Genomic DNA, 5080 nt, shown 5'->3' on the forward strand with positions numbered 1-5080 from the left:
AAAAAAAAAAAAAAGGACACAGGAATCAGGTGAGAAGAGTTTCCACTGGCCAATGTGGATAATCTGACCACAGAAGTAGGAATGGAATTTGATTGTGCTAATCGCAATTAAAGTGAATTCAGGAATCTGCACCATGATGCAGAATCAAAGAGAGGAGGAAGAAGGGCAAGTGGAGGGAAGGAGAATGAAAACGAGAAAAAAAATGGAACAGGTATTCTTTTTTTAGACAGAAAAGACAGTTAATGAGGAAAAAAGAATGAACTGCAAAGTCATCGTACTATAATAGTTATAGAAAGTTCATCAGCGTATGCTATTCCACTGACTGAAGGGCTGTTAGGGACAAAACATTCACCAGCTTGCAGCCTATGCCTGAAAGTACTGATCTCCATCGCAGAAGGCAGTTCTGGGGGACAGAAAGGAGCCAGAAGTACCCGGATCTGGTGGGGGTACTGATGTCGCTGACGGTCTGGGCTCCCGGAAGTAAAGCGAAGTAACGGAAAAACACGGATTTCCAAACTTTCCAAAGTTTAATTAAGACTTATAACTTGAATCTAATTACGAGGGGACACTTCCAGAAAGCGATGCGATCTGCAAGACGTCTGGCCTGCACTTCAAACACGACAAAATTGGAAGTCACTATATAAAGCTATGAGAAATCATGCAACCATCAACAAGCTATGAGAAATCAGGCTAATCCTTCGTCGATCCGGCATCGAATATAGGTGTGAATGTAGGTGACATTTTGCAATAGCAAAGGAAATATACATATAAATATTGTATCAGACATGATTGAAAATATATTCAATTTCTGGCACGTGGCATGACAATCTACCAACCTAGCATTATACCGTATTATTCATCTGGTTCAGGGAGACAATACAGTGATAAAGGAAGGCAAACGGCGGAATGATTGCTTTCGGTGGCTGGATAAACCGGATGCTCTTCACAGTACGTTTCCTTCAGTTTTTCAGTTGATTAACACATTTTTAAGCCAAATAACTGGGGTATATAAAAATATGAACGAATTTACTTCCTTTGGGTGGTGGAGGCTCACGTGGACGAGAACCACCCACTTCAGAAGGTTCCTTTCCCGAGGTCTCCCCACGTTTCCTCTAAGTGGTGGAATAGCAGGTGCCTCTCAGCCAAGAGTGGTTTCCGGGTTCCCCAGCCTGGCCCCACCCCTCCGCGGACCACTCACTGCAGGCGTGTATGTGAGGCGGGCCTGATGCTGACGATGACCAATGGGAGGCGAGACGGGCGTGGTCTCTCGCGTGGGCGTGGCCGGGGCGGGGCTACGCGCAGGCTCCCAGGCCAGCTCCTCGGCTTCCCCACCTTTTTTCGTTTCCCGCATCACTGCCCAGTCCGGCCGTGGCTGATCCTGCGTGGAAAGGCAGCCGTCGCGGGTAAGTTCCTGGCTGGCGCTTCCTTCCGCTCGCTCCCTTTCACGACGGTGCCTGGCGGGGGTGTGTGTGATTGGGACCTGGATCTCCGGGGAAGCGTGTTCGGGGCTGCCGGTGCCCTCGGTTGGCTCCGTGCGGTGCAGCGCGCGGTTCCCGGGGCTGGGTCCTCCTCTCCCGGTTGCTGCTGCCTTGCTTGGGTCGGGCCGGTTCTGCGGGAGCTGCTGTTGATGGTTGCCGGGCAGCTCCTCTCGTGTCGACGTGGAGCCGGTTCTGGCTGCGCGGTGTTTGCACCCCGGCTGCAGCCGTTAGTCCCTCCTCCGGGGATGTCCGCCCACTCGTGGGCTCGTGCCCCGCGCAGTCCCCGCGCCCTGGGCAGCCGCGGCACCGCGAGCGTCCTGCGCCGGGGAGGACGGGAATTGCTCGCGGAGCAAGCCAGGTTGGCTCCTCTTTGGCAGAACCGTCTGAATGAATTTGCTCGGCAGGTTAGTGTAGCCCTGGATGTTAAGGTCTTTGTACGTAATGTCTTCCCAAATAATCTGCCGCATTGCTCCTGCGCGAGAAAGGCACAGCAGAGTCGGAACTCCCCTGCAGATGATGCACGCCTCCAGCCTGGGCAGGGCAGCGCGCTAGCCTTGTAAATGGCCTTGGCGTAGCTGTTGCTGCTGCCAACCCTTGGGCTCCCAGTTCGTTCACGTGAAGTGAGACAGAATTTTCTAAGATTTCTTTTCTTTTTAAATACCAGTAAGGGGCTTGAACTGAGGGAGGGTCTCTTAGCTGTTTTGTTAAAGGCTGACACTCCATCACTTGAACCACAGCTCTGCTTTCGGCTTTGTGCTGGCTAATTGGGAGATAAGAATCTCACAGGAGCCCTATGCCGGTGGCTCACGCCTGTAATCCTAGCTACTCAGGAGGCTGAGATCTGAGCATCGCAGTTCAAAGACAGCCCAGGCACGAAAGACGGGGAGACTTACCTCCAATAAACCACTGGAAGTGGCGCTGTGGCTCAAGTGGTAAAGCACTCGCCTTGAGCTGAAGAGCTGAGGGACAGCGCCCAGGCCCAGAGTTCAAGCTCCACAACCGACCAAAAAAATATATATATCTCACAGGGTTTGTTGTTGTTGTTTTGTTTTGTTTTGTTTTTCTGCTCAGGCTGGTTTTGAACCAGGATCTCAGTTTCTTATGTAGTTAGGATTATAGGAGTGAGCCACCAGCACCCAGCTAAAATTTCTTTCAAACCTTACGTTTTGTAAGACCGTGCTGATTTTTTCAAACTTTGTTTTGCACTTTAAAAAAAGAATAGGAAATAGGAAATGAAAGTGCAATAAGATTAATGAGAGCACATGGAGACTGGTTAGCGTTTATAACTCCTGAAAAGAGAACACCAAATAAAACAAAGAATTTCTGGAGAGTTATGTAAGAGAAACTTGGAAAGCTTTCAGAAGTTCCAGCAGCTAGTACTGTACTCAATTAATTACCTCTCCTTATAGCTGTATACCGAAGGCCAGATAATAATAATATTACATAACCATAGGAGACAATATATCATAGAGAGGATGAGTAACTGGACCATATTTTTTTTTTTGTCACAGTCCTAAGGTTTGAACTCAGGGCCTAGGCATTGTCCCTGACCATTTGTGCTCCAGGCTAGCACTCTTCTTCTTGAGCCATAGCTGCAATTCTGGCTGTTTGGTGGTTAATTGTAGATAAGAACCTCAGGGACTTGCCTGCCAGGGCCTGGCTTAGAACTGGAACAGCTGTCCTCAGATCTCACATCCTAAGTAGTTAGGTTTACGACTTGAGTATGTGTGTATGAGTATTGAGTATGGTACTCATGCTCTTGCTCAGCTTTTTCTTCTCAATGCTGGAGCTTGAGCCACATTTTAACTTTACTCTGGGCATGGTGCTGTCCCTCAGCTCTTCAGCTCAAGGCTAGTGCTCTACCACTTGAGCCATAGCGCCACTTCTGGCTTTTTTTCTTTTTGCTTATGTGGTACTGAGGAATCGAACCCAGGGCCTCAGACATGCAAGGCAAGCGCTCTACCCCTGAGCCACCTTCCCAGCCCCATTACCTTTTTTTTTCCTGGATAATTGAGGATAACTGATTAACTGGAGATGCTGGTTAAATGACTGTCTTTGATCTTGGATCCTCAGATCTCTGTCTCCTGAGTAGCTAGGGTTATAGTTGTGAGCCACTAGCACCCAGCTTAACCATACATCTTGAATGTGAGGACAATCTTTGAAACTCTTAATTTGTATAGGTATTTCTGTTCATAAGGAACTTAAAGATAAGTTCTTTAAGTTCTGCATTACTCCAGAAAAATTCCACGTTTATCCTCCCATGTGGTTTTGTGGTGCTGGGAATTGAACCCAGGGCTTCCTCTATACTAGACAATTGCCCTTCCTCTGAGCTATACTCCCAAACCTCAATTTTTTTTTGTGTGTGTGTATGCCAGTATTAGGGCTTGAACTCAGGGACTGGGCTCTATTCCATTAGTTTTTTCATTCAATGGTGAGCCACAGCTCTACTTTTGGCCTTTTTGGTGGTTAATTGGAGATAAGTCTTAGACTTTATACTCTGGGCTGACTTCGAACTGTGATCCTCAGATTTTTAACTCCTGAGTAGGTAGCTAGGCTATCCTCAGATTTTTTTTTTTTAGCCAGCCTTTGGAAGACAGTATTTGACTACAAAGTAGTGCATAGAGAAAATACTTGGATGCACTTCAGAGAAGCATTGATTTGAATGCCCTGTAGCACTAAGGAAAGGCACTTTACTTCTTCTCAGAGACTTGTTGCTTCTGTTGGGAAGTGTGGATGGATAATGACATAGGGTTGTGAGGATTAAATCAAGTCCTTTGTGTGGAAAATGTATAACAATGTCTGACATCAAGTATTTAGTAATAATCACTGGTACTAGATTTGTGTTCTTGCTGATGGCTGGTGGCTCATACCTGTAATTCTAGCTACTCAGGAGGCTGAGACCTGGAAGAACACCATTTGAAGCCACTTACTTCTGGCAGAAAAATCCAAGAAACTCCATTTCTAATTAACTGGCAAAAGGCTGAAAATGTTTCTCAAGTGGTAGAGTGCCATCCATAAGCAAGAAGGCCAAGCATGTGCAAGGCCCTGAATTTAAGCTGTAGTACTACCAACACACACACACCACCACCAACTACAACAACATCAATAACAACAAACTACCTCAAATTGTGTTTAAAATAAAGCAAAGAGGGCTGGGAAGGTGGCTCAGCAGTAGAGCGCTTGCCTTGCATGCATGAGGCCCTGGGCTCAATTCCTCAGCACCACATAAGCAAAAAGAAAAAAGCCGGAAGTGGTGCTGTGGCTCAAGTGGTAGAGCGCTAACCTTGAGCTGAAGAGCTGAGGGACAGTGCCCAGGCCCAGAGTTCAGACTCCATGACCAGACCCAAAAAAATAAAATAAAATAAAAATAAAGCAAAGAAAAGCAAATCAGATGTAGTCTGACTTAGAGTTTGATCAAAACAGGAAGCCAGTGGGAAGTAGATATCTTTTTCTGACCCTAGATTTCTGTTCACTTTTCTTTTTCTTTTTTTTTTTCTTTTTATTGTGAACATACTGTACAGAGGGGTTACAATTACATGGGCAAGAAAATGAGTACATTTCTTATCAAGCATTGCAGCCTCCTCCTTTGTTTACCCTTCACA

At 46.5% G+C, this 5080-nt stretch overlaps 1 protein-coding gene across 3 annotated transcripts in view; it reads left to right on the forward strand.

Annotated features, from left to right (window-relative positions):
• Window positions 1–5080, forward strand: part of Slc25a30 (solute carrier family 25, member 30) — a 27313-nt gene that overhangs the window by 607 nt on the left and 21626 nt on the right. The window contains exon 1 of one of the 3 annotated variants that reach the window (XM_013024940.1): window positions 691–1404. The exons of 1 other annotated variant lie outside the window; for it this stretch is intronic. The gene's annotated coding sequence lies outside the window, so the exon portion shown is untranslated. Of the gene's footprint in view, window positions 1–690; window positions 1405–1801; window positions 1883–5080 lie in introns of those variants that run through there. One more of the 3 variants, XM_013024993.1, reaches the window with a different exon arrangement.

Source organism: Dipodomys ordii, unplaced genomic scaffold, assembly GCF_000151885.1.
Source record: "Dipodomys ordii isolate 6190 unplaced genomic scaffold, Dord_2.0 Scaffold1, whole genome shotgun sequence".
In the NCBI taxonomy this organism is placed as follows: domain Eukaryota; kingdom Metazoa; phylum Chordata; class Mammalia; order Rodentia; family Heteromyidae; genus Dipodomys; species Dipodomys ordii.